This window comes from Amblyomma maculatum, unplaced genomic scaffold, assembly GCF_055883805.1.
Source record: "Amblyomma maculatum isolate TAMU_Amacu unplaced genomic scaffold, ASM5588380v1 scaffold_19, whole genome shotgun sequence".
Classification (NCBI taxonomy): domain Eukaryota; kingdom Metazoa; phylum Arthropoda; class Arachnida; order Ixodida; family Ixodidae; genus Amblyomma; species Amblyomma maculatum.
The window spans coordinates 273,137-289,063 of NW_028146744.1; the positions used below are offsets into that span (position 1 = coordinate 273,137).

The window sequence follows — 15,927 nt, forward strand, 5'->3', positions numbered from 1 at the left end:
GGAAAATGAGCGTTTAGATTTATCATTTAGCTCCCCGTCAATATTTACTGATTTTAAATGGGACGTCTTTGACAATCCTCTAGGAAGTGATCATTTGCCTGTCATTATCAGCCTAACACCCTCACCCTCCATCATTCTAAACAAACCCAAGCGGTGGAAGCTGCACCTTGAGAACTGGGCTCTATTCCAGTCTGAAACCAGCCTGGAAAAGGTCTTTTCCGAGGTGCCCTACAAACGAAAACCTTGTAAAATTCAATCAGGCGAAAGCTAGGGCACGGTACGTCCGCCGAAACGCTGAGAAGGCTTCTTGGCAAAAATACATATCATCAATAAATAGCTGAATCACATAAAAAAAAATGTGGGAGCTTGTTCACAAACTGGATGGTAACTTCTCCCTGTACACAGTCCCCTTTCTAACATCTCCTAGCACCCAAACAAACTTAAAGGAACAGACAGATATTCTAGGCGAGCTTTTCTGCAATTCCAGCTCACTACATTACCCAAAATCTTCAATAACATACAAGAACAAGGCTGAAAAACAAAAACTGCCAACAAGTGGAAGTATAAGTGAAGCATATAACAAGTTAATAACGCTACAAGAAATAACATTGTTCTATCTGCCGGCAAGAAGAATGCACCTGGCTCAGATCAAATTCACTATCAGATGCTTGCATAGCTTTCTACACCTGCTTTAGAAACACTTCTGAAATTTTTCAACAAAGTATGGGTATCTAGGAGTATTCCTGAGGCCTGGAAAAAAGCTACTATTGTGCCTTTCCTGAAACCAGGAAAGCCACCAACGGCCCCCAGCAGTTATAGACCCATAGCTCTCACAAGTTGCCTTGCAAAGCCTTTTGAAAGTGTTCTTAATACCAGATTAGCCTTTGTTCTTCATTCCTGAGAACTTCTAGACATTCACCAATGTGGGTTCAAAACAGCATGTTCTACCACGGACCATCTAGTCTGCCTTGAAAACACTGTTCGTGAAGCATTTATTCACGAACAGCACTGCCTTGCAGTCTTCTTTGATATGGAAAAGGCATATGACACTACATGGCGATTTAGCATCCTCCGTGACCTAGCAGATTTAGGCATACGTGGTAGGATGTTAAACTGTCTAAAGGACTTGTCAAATCGCTCATTTCGTGTGCGCTTGGGCTCAACCTTTTCAAAGAACTTTGTACAGGAGAATGGCGTAGCACAGGGATGCGTCTTAAGCACAACTCTCTTTATAGTAAAAATGAATTCCATAAGCACAGTTATCCCGAAATCCATAATGTATTCAGCTTATGTTGACGATCTACAGATTGCGTACACATCCTCGACGTATCTACATGTGAGAGACAGGTGCAGTTGACCATAAATAAACTAGCAGCATGGGCAGACACAAATGGATTTCAGTTTTCTCCTCAAAAAACAGTGTGTTGGAAAGGCGCAGTCAATGGGAACACCACTGTTGGAAAGGCGTAGTCAATGGGAACGCTGCTCCCGAGTGATGCATCTGACAGCGTAGCCAGGCCAAAAGTACGACGGTTTATTTCCAGATCAAGGGGTAATAGTCAGAGGGGTGAGCGGAAAGAAGGAAAGAAAGAATGAAAAGGTTGGTGCCGTTGCCGGTTCATAGATGGCGATAGCATCCCTTCCTCCTAATAACCATAGCGATCCATAGGTTTCTTGACCCGGGTAGACCTGCGCAGCTGTGTCTCTTGGGGGGGCAGGGTCCGCGGGCTCTGACGTGGATGCGTTCTGATTAGCCAGCGGGTGGTCCACTGGTTCTGCTGCTGGACTGTCTGTACCCGTGAGTGGATCCCTCGACGTTGCGCTTGCGGATTTGATTAGCAAGACGACGGACCACCACATTATCCTCCGTCTTGACGGTGACTAGTCGAGCTCCTGTTGTTGACTTCACCTTTCCGGGTGTCCACTTGTCACCGACACCGTAGTTACGGACCAGTACAGGGTCCTCCGGAGCTAAACTCCCGCTGGCGTCGTCCGACTCTGGTGTAGCTGCTCTGCTCTGGACAGGCTTGTTCCTGAGAGGAAAACACATGTCAAGTCTGGTGTGTAGTCGAGAACCTAACAGTAACTCTGAAGGTGATAGGCTCGACTGCCTTGGGGAATTCCGGTATCGGCACAAAACTCGTGCGAGTGCGGTTGAGATCCACGCCAGGCATCTTCTTTAACCCATCCTTAACCGTTCTGACCGCGCCTTCTGCCAGCCCATTGCTTTGTGGGTAGTAGGGCGGTGTTTGAATGTGGGCAATGCCCTTCCTGTTCATGAATTCGGCGAAATCCGACCCGGTAAAGGACGTGCCGTTATCAGTTACTACAGTGCGCGGTAGTCCGAACTGGCTGAAGAGCGTACGCAGCACGTTTACCGTGCTGCTTGACGTTGCACTCGAGAGTGGAAGGGCCTCGATCCATTTGCTGTGGGAATCAACCACAATCAGCAACATTTTGTCCCTGATAGGTCCAGCGAAATCGAGGTGCAATCGGGACCATTTTTCTTCTGTAGCTGGCCCGTTTACTGGTTCACGTGCTGGAGGCATTGGTAAAGCCTGGACACAGTTTCTGCATTCATCGGCTATTCGGCTAATGTCCCGGTCGATCTCCGGCCACCAAAATTTGGACCGTGCTACCTTCTTCATGGTGCAGACGCCCGATGGGCTTCGTGCAATATCATCAGCAGTCTACCGCGCGCCTGTTTGGGGACTACTACACGATGTCCCCACAGTAGGAGGCCATCCTGAACAGATAATTCATGTCGCTTTTTGTAGTAATGCAACACCTCCGTGTTACCGGAGCAACATGCTTTGGGCCAACCCTCCTGGACGTACCTGCGGACAAGTGCTAGTACCACGTCCGTTTCTGTGAGTGACCGCAATTCTTCTATAGTGATGGCCGACTGGTCCCACTGGTCGATGGCGAGGACAAACTCTGCGTCTCCTTCCGGTGCGGTCTCCGTTTCCTGCAAGGTTTGAGGTAAACGGCTTAGGGTGTCCGCGTTAACCATCATTTTTCCGGATTTGCAAAGCAGCTTGTATTTGTACGCTCCCAGCAGAAGAGCCCATCTTTGTATTCTCGCGGCGGCCATGATGGGGGTCTGAGGATCCATTCGTTGAAGGCCAAGCAGTGGCCGATGATCCGTCACAAGGTTGAACTCCCGGCCAAGGAGGTAGTCCTGGAAACGTGAAACACCAAAAACGAGAGCCAACGCTTCACGTTCGATCTGAGAATACTTCGTTTCGGCCGAAGTTAAGGTCCGGGACCGAAATCCGATGGGCCTCATTTCCCCATTAATGCAATGGAAAAGTGCCGCTCCCACACCGTGAGGTGAGGCATCGCATTCCAAAAGTAGTTCGAGCTTCAGATTGAAATATGTCAACACAGGGGCTGCGCAAAGAGCCTTTTTCGACAGTTTGAATGCTGCTTGTTCTTTATCGCTCCACATCCACCTGGCTCCTTTCTTCAGTAGCTTATACAAAGGCGCAAGTAAGGTGGACAGGTTAGGGAGAAACTTATGGTAGAAGGTGATAAGCCCAAGAAAGGCACGCAACTCTGTAACATTACGTGGAGAAGGGGCTAGTCTGATAGCGTCGATGTTCTTTTCAACCGGGTGCAACCCGTTTTTATCAATGCGGTGACCGAGATAAACTGCTTGCTCGGCGAAGCGACATTTGTCAGCGCGCAGCTTAATGCCATTTTCCCTGAAGCGTTGCAGTACTGCTTTCAGGTTTGAGTCATCTTGGCTCTTGTCAGCTATCAGCACATCGTCAAGATAGACCTGCACGCCGGTTAACCCTTGGAGCACGGATTCAATTTTCCGCTGAAAGATTGCTGGCGCAGAAGAGATTCCAAATGGTAGCCGATTGTAGCAGTATAGCCCTTTATGAGTGTTGATGACGGCCAGTTTCCGCGGCTCCTCGTCTAACGCTACCTGGCTATAGGCGTCTCTCAGGTCTAGCACACTGAACCGTTCTCCTCCCGCTAAATTGGCAAACATGTCGTCAATAACTGGTAGCGGGTATTGCTCAATCTCACACACAGGATTTAGTGTGGCTTTAAAATCTCCGCAAAGGCGCACTGAGCCGTCCTTCTTCAAGACGGGAACAATGGGTGTGGCCCATTCCGAATATGGTACAGGCGATATTATCCCTGCTTCCGTAAGCCTATCCAACTCCTGTGAAACTTTTACTTTGTACGCAAAAGGAACCTTCCTTGCTTTGAAAAACTTGGGGGTTGCTCCGCTCTTGAGATGAATCCGTGCTGGCAGGCCTTACAAGAGTCCGGTGCCCTCGCCGAAAAGATCAGCATAGCTGTTCAGAATTTCCCCGGCAGGTTGATGGGCAGCTGGCGGAACCGTGCTGGCCACGTTAGTCTGCGCCTTTACGTGCAGGAGGGTCATTCCGGTGTCCTTCAGTTTCTGCAATAAATCCCGGCCACAAAGACTGGGGCCTCTGCAGTTTAACACCACCAGATTGCATTCCACTGTAGTTGCTTGATAACGCACGTCCATGTTCATGACGGCCAGCACTGGTAGCTTTCCAAGATAGCACGATAACTTTATCAGCGATTTCGCGAGCGGAGGCCATTCATTGCAATGTTTGTCATAAATAGCTTTTGAAATGACGCAGACTGGGGATCCAGTATCAGTGTCCATTTTTAGGTCGACGCCGTTCCATGTGAATGTTTTCTGAATGGGCAGTAGCAGCGTCTGCGCCGCCGTACGGAGGGACCATATCTGCGATGTACTGCTATCACTGTCTTCCGATTCCTGTCGCTTCTGTGCTTCCATGGTACCAGTTCTGTTAACGCTGTCGCCGCTGAGCACATCTTCGCTAGATGCCCGTATCGTCTGCATTTGAAACATTGCCCTCTGTTAAAGCGACATACTGCAGTCTTGTGGCCGTAGTTACCGCAGCACTGGCATTGCGTTCGCGGTTGCTTTCGTATCGCTGATTGGCGCCAATGAGTTATCTTGAACACGTTTGGATCCCGTGCCTCGCCGGTTATGCCTCGCGAATCTAGTTCGGCGCTTTCTGCAGCTAGTGCTAGAGCCTCTGCTTCCTTTAGCGACAGGTCTTTTATTGCCAGAAGCTGCTTTTGTAAACTCTTTGATCGGACGCCACACACGATGCGGTCTCTGATCATTCTTTCTAGCACAGACGAAAAATTGCAGTTCTGTGCTATTTGTCGTATAGCGACAATAAATTCCTGCACGGATTCTTCTTCTTTCTGATAGCGGTTGAAGAACTTAAAACTTTCTGCTATTTCATTTGGTGTAGGATCATAGTAGCTGTTCAAGGTCTCGACTACATTGTCGTAGCTCAACGAACTTGTTTTTGCTGGCGCTACTTTACTGCATAAAACTTGAACGGTCTTCGTCCCAAGGGCGGCTACTAGTAAAGCCCTCTTCATTGCATCAGCTGAGGTTTCATTGGCCTCAAAGTACGCTTCTACTTTCACCAGGTAAGCTTGCCACTTATCTTCTTCCTCATCGAAGTCCGGTAGCTTGTGACCTATGTCTGGCGCTGTCCTGGGCCCGATATCCTTGCTTCAGCCTCGTCGCCACTGTTGGAAAGGCGCAGTCAATGGGAACGCCACTGTTGGAAAGGCGTAGTCAATGGGAGTGCCGCTCCCGAGTGATGCATCTGACAGCGTAGCCAGGCCAAAAGTACGACGGTTTACTTCCAGATCAAGGTGTATTATATAGTCAGAGGGGTGAGCGGAAAGAAGGAAAGAAAGAATGAAAAGGTTGGTGCCGTTGCCGGTTCATAGATGGCGATAGCATCGATTGGTGCCGTTGCCGGTTCATAGATGGCGATAGCACAGTGGCTGTTCTATTCTCTCTCAAACGAAGCTTACAGACAGATCCTACTCTACACCTGAACAAAACTAAATTACCGGTGAAAAACGAACACAAATTTCTAGGCGTAACTTTTGACAAAAAACTCACCTTTCTTCCTCATATAAATGTCCTGAAGAAAAAGGCTTCCAAATCTCTAAACATACTAAAGGTTCTTTCCCGTAAACACTGGGGCGCTGACAGGACATGCCTTAAACACATTTACAGATCTGTCATATGCTCCTCCTTAGACTATGGCAGCATAGTGTATGGGTCAGCTAGACCATCATACTTAAAAAAACTAGACCAGGTACATAACAAAGGACTTCGACTCTCATGTGGAGCATACCGAACTTTTCCTATATCCAGTCTGCTTGTGGAAACAAATGAACCTCCTCTTGAAATCAGAAGAACATCACTTACATGTGCCCATATATTTAAAATCAGATCTCTGCCAAAGCATATCTGCTATTCCCTAGTAACTAAATGCCCTTCTAGAACACTATTCACCAACAAACCCAATGCAGCGAGAGCACTGCTCCTAAGATTTGAGCTGATGTGTCAAGAGGTTGAGCTACTGGATTGCTTACCTAGTATTGCCAAAAGACCTAACCCTCTGCCTCCTTGGTACCTGGTCCCTGCAGTTTGCAACCTCTCACACAGTTCCAAAAAACAATAACCCCACAAGAGCTCATCATACAAGAATTCCTTCAGCTGAAAGAAAAGTACAGTAGCTTCACAGACGTTTACACGGATGGCTCGAAAACAGATCATTATGTCGGAAGCGCAGTTGTTTAAAGTGAATGGGAAAAAACAATAATACTTCCACAGTGCGCGTCCATCTTTACTGCTGAATGCTATGCTGTGTCTGTTGCCATAGAGAAAATAATAAAAGAAAACCTCAGGAGAAGCATTGTTTACACAGATTTCTTAAGTATAGTCACAGTCCTTCACACAAGAAACGCAGTTATACCAATTCTGGGAAACATCATACACAGCATAGCAACACTTACAGATGAAGGACGAAGCATAAAAATTTGCTGGGTTCCCAGTCATGTAGGAATTCAAGGTAATGAAAAAGCAGATATGTGCACTGCCAAAGCTCGAGACAAGAAAATAAAAGAAGTGCAGGTACCATCTCAAGACTGCATGAAATTGATACAAAGTAAGCTGATACAAAAATGGCAGTCGACTTGGAACACTGAAACAAATAACAAAATACACCTCATTAAAGCCTGTAATAGAAGAGTGGAAATCGAGGACCCACCTTGAACGTTCCAAAGTATCTCTATGCCGTCTTCGCATAAGACACACATTTAACACAGCGTCGTTTTAACTAAACAGGATAAGCCCCTGTGTGATTCATGCGGACACGAGCTAACAGTCACCCACATTTTAATCTCATGCAGACAACTTGAACAACTAAGAAAAAAACATTTTACACAGTTTTACAAACAACACATTCCTCTTCTTCCAGCGTTGCTTTTAGGTGAAAATTCGCTCATTGATTTGCCCTGGGTTTTCAGGTTTTTAATAGAAGCAAGCGTTCTAAACAGAATAAGTTTAAATTATATAAATGCAACACTCTTAACCTTGAAGTTGGCGCATGATAGCCTAAGCTGCTTATGCGCCACTAAACCCAACGCAACAACAACAAAACATGGCCTCCAAGAGAGCAATAATTGTGTTTCAACTGTAGGTGGTTAATCATTACATAACGCAATAGCTTTTGATCTGTTGACTTTCTCCTTTACTTCAACAAAGTTATTTGTAATTGCAACTGTCGCCTTCTCTTCAATATGCCCAGCCGGTAGCACAGCAAAACCCCCTTGTTTGTCCATTTGATGTAATCGAAGATTATTCCGCTCAAAAAATGTCACCACTTCTGCAGTACAACCATGCACATGCTGCCAAGTGCTGACTGGGGAGAGCATGCAGAGGGGCCAACACAGGAGATTCATCGGTAGCGTTGAAGTACTCTGACGGCGAACATTTTGGCGAACAACTCTGTGTTTGCATCCTAGCCGTCTTCACTGGTGATGTCTTTAGAGTACTTTGGGGTGGCTCTGATGTGTGAATGAATCCACGAGTCATCCAATATCCATCATACGACAAGGCTACATAGATGGAAAACTGGTGAACTCTCGTGCATTGCACTTCCACTTCCATAGCGGAGCGCGCCGTGGCAGGTGTCAGGTTTTCCTTTATGGTGTTCTTCCATGTTTTTGTGGTTGTCGACGCGAGAAATTTTTATCAGTGAAGGTACTGAAAAACTTTTATTGGGTCTAGTATTTTGCATAGTGGACGCAGCCAGAATGTTCGCAGCTAAAAGATTTATTTGTTTTTCTTCAACACGCAGCATACTCCATACTGATCTCTTGTCCTAGCAGTTATCACACGTCTTGAAAAGCATAACAGTGAGGTCGTATTCTCGATCGCCCCAAACGGTTCTTACTCTACTTCCAAACGTGTTGCACTTTGTGTCTCAGCTCTTTTTGCAGACCACCACTATCGTACCTAGCTGTTTTCCCATTCAACAGGCGGTTGAGCAACTCATTGCAAACCAACGCAAAGCTTGTCGGGATTAAGCAGATGGTCAGCGACATCGCTGGGGACTAAGTTGGCCTTACGTTTCATTGCCGGTGTTAATTCCAAATCCCACAGTTTCATGTCAGCTCTAGTCTTTTCATTTTCCATATCAAAAGGCATCAAAAGTGTTGTATCATGACGGGTCCGACCACACTGCAACTTTTCTTACTTGATGGGCCCGCTTGCCTAATTGGTCCCGTTTTCTTGACGCTGTCACTTGGCACAGGAATATGCTTTTCCTCTGTGTCTCACAACACAAAGGCACATTTCTAACATTGCCGATCAATGACGTTTTGCTATACTTATGCAGCGTCACATGCTTTCTCGTCGGCAGCACATTGTTGCGGAATCTCCAGTGTCCAAGGCCGAAGGTACTAGACAAGATGGCATCCTGGGGCACGACGTCGACTTGTGCAGCAGATGGTGAGAGATGCAGGGTTCCTTTCAGTATAGTGTGGCAGGCAGTGAATAGGAACATGTGCTTGTTTTTTTTGCTATCTATCGAGCCAATGGTTCAAACTATACACTGGAGCATGTAATTTGAAATGAAGATGTACTCTTCCAAACGAAACGAAGACCGCACCTAACGTGCGCAGGGAACGGAAAGCATACGTTATATTATGACAATGGGCTATTTTAGTGTAAACACTGACTTAAAGTTAGTTTCCCGACTTCCTATAAATTCATATTACACCTGAAATATTTACAGAGTTTAGAAACCTGATAGTTTTAAAATTCGAATTGTGGTTTTTATTGCACCCTCGAGACCAGTGTGCCCCTAAATTTATGTGTTTCAATGAGTTTTTCAAGCACACGAAAAGAAATTTCAACATATACCTAAGATGAGATTTTAGGAAGTGAAAGATTGGAAGATGCAATTATGGCACTTTGCAGTTTCATGAAGCTTCAAGCCATGCTGTCCCATTCACTTGCTACGCGAGAAACGTCACGAAGCAATTGTACATTTGGCTGCCTGCAGGCATGTTCGTGCACGATCCCTGATTGGTTCTTCAATGGTTAGTCTGCACCTCTGGGCAACGGACGTGCATGACATGAAAGCATGCTATATTATTTTGCTAGGTTCCTAGTCGCATTGGCATACGAGGAAAGAGGGAGCAGAAGTGTGTCGCACAAGCGAGAACAATAGAAATAAAATGTGAACTTGCCATTGCATGAAATTGATAAGTAGCACACTAAGATCTTAATGGCAGCTTTCTTGGGAAAATGAAGGAAAAGCTGCATAACACTTTAGAAAGGATATTGTGCTGCCATAATGAACATTTTATCAAGGTCGTTTTATTTGTTTTACATGTAGGTCATATACACATCCCCCATAGTTTCTTGTGAACAAAAAATACAAAGAGGACAAGCTGTCGGGCTAGTTGGTTTTTCATAGTTATTGCAGCGCGTAGCCGGACAAGGACGAAGACGGAGGAACACGTAAGATGCAGAGGCATTGAACTGCGACTTTATTTTTGGAAATCAGCCAACTATGTCATATATATAACAGAGAAATGCCCACTAGAGGAACAAAATCTACACGTGGCGAAAACAGGTGCAACAAAATCAAACAGGAGTATAAAAAATCGATAAATCTAAATGCTTAACACACGATTGACATGGTACAGTGACATAACATGATAATAGTGGCCGTAGGGAAAGTGCGTGAAAAAGCAACAAAAATTCCCAGTCCTTAACAACCAACAAAGGCTAAAAAAGGTGGATGCGCAGAAAACATTTTTTATATTAGAACTTGTTTAAAAAACCGCAGAGAAACTTATGAGATGGACAAAAAATAATAAGTAAGTTAAACATTAAAAAAGAAGAGAGATGCAAATGTTGAAACAAAATTGAAAGCCAACCAATTGACACTGCAAAACAAAAAACCAACAATGAATTAAACAATATGCCTGACTGCAATTCAAAATGTATAAAACGAAGGCATGTAAAGAGTGCAAATAAAATCAAAGATAAAATCAAGCACAATCAGAGAGAAAAGCAATTTCTTTGTTCGAAATGAAAACTGAGGATGTGCTGACGCATTCATCCTTGTGCTTAGCAATCAAAGCGGCTTCCACTATTTCGCGTGTAAGCTTGTTATGGGATCGGTTTAGAATGGTCGTTTTCTGAAAGAAAGGGGAGCATTTTCTATTGCGGTCGCATGTGCGACAATGCACTGGCAGGTTTTTGGATGATGACCCTGAAAAATTGCTATGCTCCATTAAAGATGAATAATACATTGGCCAGTTTGGCTGATGTATGCTTTGCCACAAGATAGAGGGATGGAGTATACAAGCCCTTCTGCGCATGTTACGGCGGGATTCTTGTGCCTTGTGGTGCAGCCATTATCTTTCTTTGTCGTTTTGTTGACCATGCGACAAAGTCTTGATAGGCGATGCGGGGCTGAAAAGACCACGTGAACGCCTGCCTTCTTACCAATCTTCTTGAGATTATGAGAAATCTTGTGGATATAAGGTATTATTGCTACCTTATTTCGCTGTTGGACTTCAGCTGAAGGGCCTGTCATCTTCATTTTGTAGTTCTTTAACATTTTTCTAGCGACAGAAGAGAGAAGTTTCTGCGGGAATCCCGACTGCGTCTGCCTGCACACTTGAGCTGAAAAGCTATCCTGAAATTTATGCTTGCATGACTTCGTCAAGGCGTCACTAAAACCAGATTGCACAATATTCCTTTTAACCAACTTTGAATGAGCAATACCATAAGCTAAAATGGGTTTCTTGCTTTTTGGTTCGAACGCCCAGCAAACATGATTAGGAGTGAAAATAAGTCTTAGCTCGAGAAAACGAGTGGAATTCTTGTCTGGCACTTTGTGGGTCAGCTCAAGTGGCTCCATTGTGTTCGTAAACACCGTCAGAACTTGAGGTACCCGAATTAAAATGGTTTCATTATTGCAATCTAAGATAACTAAGTAATCATTTACGAACCGTAAGATCTTTAAAACGCATGAGTTCTCAAAGCTTTCATTAAGAGCTCTCTCATACATGCCGAGGTAAAGGTCACTGAGAACTGGGGCAATGCATGATCCTATACAGATCCCCTGCATTTGTATAAAACGAGACCCATTCCAATCTGCAAAGGTTGATTTGAGGTATACCGACAATTCCAAAAAGCCATCAACAGTAATGGCTGTCCAAAAATGGCGCCGTGGCTTTTCAGAATAAGTGTGGCATTACTGATGATGGTTTTTGGAATTGTCGGTTTACCTCAAATCAACCTTTGCAGGTTAGAATAGGTCTCGTTTTATACAAAGGCAGGGGATCCGTATAGGATCATGCATTGCCCCAGTTCTCAGTGACCTTTACCTCGGCATGCATGACTGAGCTCTTAATGAAAGCTTTGATAACTCATGCGTTTTAAATATCTTCCGTTTCGTAGATGATTACTTAGTTGTGTTAGATTGCAATAATGAAACTATTTTAATTCGGGTACCTCAAGTTCTGACGGTGTTTACGAACACAATGGAGCCACTTGAGCTGACCCACGAAGTGCCAGACAAGAATTCCATTCGTTTTCTCGAGCTAAGACTTTTTTTCACTCCTAATCATGTTTGCTGGGTGTTCGAACCAAGGAGCAAGAAACCCATTGTAGCTTATGGTTCTGCTCATTCAAAGTTGGTTAAAAGGAATATTGTGCAATCTGGTTTTAGTAACGCCTTGACGAAGTCATGTAAGCGCAAATTTCAGGATAGCTTTTCAGCTCAAGTGTGCAGGCTGACGCAGTCGGGATAGCTGCAAAAACTTCTTTCTTCTGTCGCTAGAAAAATGTTAAGGAACTACGAAATAAAGATGACAGGCCCTTCAGCTGAAGTCCAACAGTGAAATTAGGTACTAATAATACCTTATATCCACAAGATTTCTCATAATCTCAAGAAGATTGGTAAGAAGGCAGGCGTTCACGTGGTCTTTTCAGCCCCGCACCGCCTATCAAGACTGTTGCATGGTCAACAAAACGACAAAGAGATAATGGCTGCACCACAAGGCACAAGAATCCCGCCGTAACATGCGCAGAAGGGCTTGTACTCCTCCCTCTATCTTGTGGCAAAGCATACATCGGCCAAACCGGATTATGTATTAATAAACCTTTAATGGAGCATAGCAATGGTTTTTCAGTGTCATCGTCCAAAAACCTGCCAGTGCATTGTCGCACATGCGACCGCAATAGAAAATGCTCCCGTCTCAGAAAACGACCATTCTATACCGATCCCATAACAAGCTTACACGCGAAATAGTGGAAGCCGCTTTGATTTCTAAGCACAAGGATGAATGCGTCAGCACATCCTCAGTTTTCCTTTCGAACAAAGAAATTGCTTTTCTCTCTGATTGTGCTTGATTTTATCTTTGATTTTATTTGCACTCTTTACACGCCTTCGTTTTATACATTTCTAATTGCAGTCAGTCATATTGTTTAATTCGATGTTGGTTTCTTGTTTTGCAGTGTCGGTTGGCATTCAATTTTGTTTCAACATTTGCATCTCTCTCTCTTCTTTTTTAATGTTTAATTTACTTATTATTTTTGTCCATCTCATAAATTTCTCTGCAGTTTTTTAAACAAGTTCTTATAATACATTTTTTTCAGTGCATCCACCTTTTTTAGCCATGGTTGCTTGTTAAGGACTGAGAATTTTTGTTGCTTTTTCACGCACTTTCACTATGGCCACTATTATCATGTTATGTCACTGTATCATGTCAATCGTGTGTTAGGCATTTAATTTATCGATTTTTTATACTTGCGTTTGTTCCCTTGAATTTGAGCGAGCCCTCCGCTCCTTTGGCATTGCACATTCCACTACATCCGTCAATCATCCCCAGTGCAATGGCCTCGTGGAGCGTGTTAACCGCACCATCACGAATATACTTGCCTCCATCGTGGCTCCGTCCCACAAAAACTGAGATCGTTTTGTTTCTGCGGCAGCTTTTGCACTCAACACTGCAAGGCAAGAAAACTGCCATGCATGTTGACAAGTTTGGTTTCAGTGCGACACATCACATAAGCTGCAAAATTTGTCCTTCAGTCATTTTATTGAAGAACTTGTAATGCGTTATGTAATGTTGCGGGACCCTGTGCCCGCCAAGAGATAGACACAGAAGAACGGAGGACACCAGGCAAACACAACTTGCCCCGGCGCTCTTCTTTTGTTCTCTAACCCTCGCGCTGGCGCCGCACGCTTGTCTCGCGCTCGTCCTGCGCCTCTCCCTTTTCTGGCGCAGCGCTCCTCGGTGGGCACCGTAACATCTTTCCAAGGGGGGGGGGGAGTTTCAGTGAGCTGCTGCAGACGCTCCAATTATTGGTTGGCGTTTCGTGGGGAATGCAGTGAGGCAGCTGGCCACGACAGTAGTGGTGATGACCCGGTATCTAAGTCGGAGTCAATGCTGGCACTGTTGACATATTGATTCATGTTTACACATGCTCCGTGAAAATGTGGTGCACACCGCATCGTCTATGCTCGGGGAGGTCTTCGAGGCGGTATGTCACGGGGCCGAGCTGTTCAACGACACGGTAAACGCCGCAGTATCGGGGCATGAGCTTCGTGTAAGGGCCAGTCGTGCGGATGGTGCGGCGAACGAGGACCAAGTCACCCAACCGGAAGGTGAGAAGTGGTGGTGATGCTGCATTGGCCACTCTTACACGCGCATGAGCCGTGAGAAGGTTGCACTGAGCGTCGAGGTGGGCGTAACGAAGTCGTTGGGCAGAGTCAATTGGTGACGTAGTCTGACGGTGAAGGCCCAACTGCGCGTCGAGAGGGATGTAGGGTGTTCTGCCATAGACGACTGAGAACGGCGTGAGTCATCTAGGCCGACAGATCTGTTGGCTTTACACCATAGTTTTATGGAAACGGGCTGTTGTCTTTGATAATGCTGCTCACGAATTCCCAGTTCTGCTTTTATGTAATGCAGCTCTTTTTAATAAAAGCAACTCTAGAATGGCTTTACACATGTCTCTAAACATGGTGATTTAGGCTGGTACAAGACAAATGTTCTGGTACCTGGGTAGCAATGGTATGACATCGCACTCTTTTTGTTAAAGAGGCAAGTTGGCAACACGTCTTGTCAACATTGGGCTGTAATGGGTGCACTGGACCAGGCTCTGCACCGATGTTTCTCCTGGTGGTCTAAGGTTGCTGCGTAAGTTCTGGTGCAGCCTCCTTCACTGCAGTGAAACCGTCATCTTCATCAACTGTAATATCTTAAGAGGAACGTCCTGCATGTGCCACAAGCGGTGGTTACACCTGGATAAAGAAGTTGCGTGATTGGTTTTGGGAGGGAACTTTATTGCGATAACAATATGTGCAAGCAGTGCTTCGGCCGATAGCTATATGAGGTAGTGGCCAGTCTGATAAAAAAATTACTTGTAGTTCAGCCGCAGAGCGCAAAAGGCTGAAAAGGTAATATTCATATACACAGTAGGACTCGTTTGCAAGATACACACCACAGAACACTAAAAAAAACAAACACAAAAACCAAGCACACTTGGAGCAGACCAGGAGCTAGATATTGAGTGGCTAAAATACAAACATAGCTGCCTGCACAAATGGTAAACGGAAGGTAAATCTCTGCTCAACCTTACGGCTGCCTGGTCTGCTCCAGAGTGATAGTTCCCCCACTGATCGCACAAACTGCTAGAACTGCTGGCAGGTTTATTCATAGTTTGCTTTTACCTTGCTCCTGGCGGCTGTCGTCGGAGGTGGCCATGATCCAGGCATAGTCTGCTTTCCATTTCTCCTTGTATGTGCAGTCTTGGGTCTCGGATCCATCTGTGGGTCGTAGCAGGCGGCGACGTCTTGCCTCTTGACGCAGTGCATTTTATGGATCGATAACTCACTGGCTTCCTGTCCAACGGGGCTGCTCGCTTTAGTGGTGACGCGTACTGCATGCATCTCCCGCTCACACTTGCTCGTTGTCACAACTGCATGCATTGAAAATCAGAAGTGTCGTAACACGTTATACATATCATTAAAATTACAAAAAATAATCATTATAAAATAGACAGGCACAAAATCAAGTACAATCAGCGTCTGATAAGAGACTGTTTTTACTTTCTTTTGGAATAGACCTGGGGTCCCAATCCCCGCCATTGTGCAGGATGTAGAGGCAATCGGGAAAGTTCGATGTAGTGACCACAGGATGGTAAGGTCCCGAATTAGCCTAAATCTGAAGAAGGAACGCAATAGATTAGTAAGAAAGAAACCCATCAACGAATTAGCGGTGAGGGGGAGGGCAGAAGAGTTCAGGATCTCGCTACAGAATAGGTATTCAGCTCTAACTGAGGATGGCGACATTACCCTAGAGGCAAGGAACAATAATTTCAGAGATATCATTACTGAGTGCGCGGTAGAAGTAGGCGGTAGGATAGTTAGAGAGGATACCGGTAAGCTGTCTAAGGAGACGAAAGATTTGATTAAGAAACGGCAGAGTATGAAAGCTTCCAATCCAACAGACCAGATCGAATTGGCCGAGATATCAAAGCTAATCAAT

General features: G+C 45.2%; 1 protein-coding gene across 6 annotated transcripts in view; it reads left to right on the forward strand.

Moving 5' to 3' along the window:
• The window catches only part of LOC146171553 (uncharacterized), a 576,153-nt gene that overhangs the window by 151,146 nt on the left and 409,080 nt on the right, over nucleotides 1-15,927 (forward strand). For all 6 annotated transcript variants that reach the window (XR_014702811.1, XR_014702814.1, XR_014702815.1 and 3 more), the window contains exon 6: nucleotides 8,769-8,857. The gene's annotated coding sequence lies outside the window, so the exon portion shown is untranslated. The remainder of the gene's footprint in view (nucleotides 1-8,768; nucleotides 8,858-15,927) is intronic.